We start from the raw sequence: 1,460 nt of genomic DNA on the forward strand, positions 1-1,460 counted from the left end.
CCACAACGCACTCACAACCCACGCCCTAAGCAAAGCTCAATGTGCACTTGACAAATGAGCGCTTGACCTCACCTCATAGGTTGGGTGCAACGCTTTCGCACAGAACGACGGGCCAACGGCCATAAGCTGTGCGGTTGTGGGCTTGTGGTGGAGCATGTTGCGCAGCGTTGTTGCCCTTCAAAGCAAGGCTGCAGGGCGAGCAATGGGGGCGAGCAACATCAAAGTGAATGCCGCAGCTGTGAGTGAATGCCGCAACAAGAAAGCTGACTTGTCAAGGGCCGAGCATGCCGCAGGGCGCGCTGTCACCTGCAACATTTCAAAACGAGGAAGTAGCAAGATTCATGCAACACCTAGGGTGATATCACGTCGATGTGCGTAGGCAACGTCCTGCAGGATGCCCCCCACGGGGCGCCCACTCTTACCACGTCATAGGCGCTCGTCGCTTGTGACCCTGAGTCGGAGGGACGACTTGCCGGCGCTGTGGACAGTAGCAAAATATGCTGGCCGTGAGACAGGTGGAGAGGCGAGGGCAGGGACGAAAGGGGCAAGTTAGGCCCGACGATGTCAGTCGACCAAGTTGCCAGACATGGCAGCACAGATTGCACTCCAGCTCAAGGCGCATCCTGCCGAAAAGTGCAGGCATGTACGCCAACACATTTGCAGCCGTGCGTCGCACCAGAAACACCCACACAGCACCCTGCCTCCAAGCACCCTGCAGGCTCAAAGCAGCAGTGCCTGCCGTTGGTGCAAGCCACAGCGAGCCGCGACAACTTCGAGTCGATAATTCGACCTGCCACACCTGATTGGCATTGAGATGTATTATGCAAGTGTGGTCCTAGCCGGGCCTTGCCCCAGAAGCTGATGGCACTGCAGGTATGGGCAGGGGATGGGAGGCAGCGTGTGGGTGGCAGCCGCCAGTGCAGATCGTGGCGGCGCTTTGGGTTTGGGCACCGCAGTCATGCTTGATACACGTCTCAATCGTGGCTCATACCCAAGGCCACTTGAATCCCTGACGGCTCTCGTTCAAGAGTGCACCGTTGAGATGTGCATGGCTGCTACGTCCCAGAAGGGTATTGTGCGGGGCGGCGGACACTATACAAGCTACTTGAGAATGTGAATAGCACATCGAAGCGGGCGAGGGCCCGAGTGCGCAGCGGAGTGGGCATGACAGGCTCCGCAGACCTTGTTGGCGTTCCTGGCGGGCTGTATTGGAAGAAACAGCAAAAGTGAAACAGTAGGGTGGACATCACAACTGATTTGTGGTGGCATGCGGAGCAAATGGAGATCAACTGGCATCGCACCCTTTGAACTGTAGCCCCAGATCATCAGTCACCACGAAGGCTCGAGCTGCCAGCTTTGAAGGGGCATTGATGCTTAGAGATTGGACATATATAAATGGGATGGCTTGCATCTTGCAGGCCGCACCCTGCGATTCTCTGTCGGCATCAGGTCGGCGTGGC

This window comes from Monoraphidium neglectum (assembly GCF_000611645.1).
Source record: "Monoraphidium neglectum strain SAG 48.87 unplaced genomic scaffold scaffold00580, whole genome shotgun sequence".
Lineage (NCBI taxonomy): Eukaryota > Viridiplantae > Chlorophyta > Chlorophyceae > Sphaeropleales > Selenastraceae > Monoraphidium > Monoraphidium neglectum.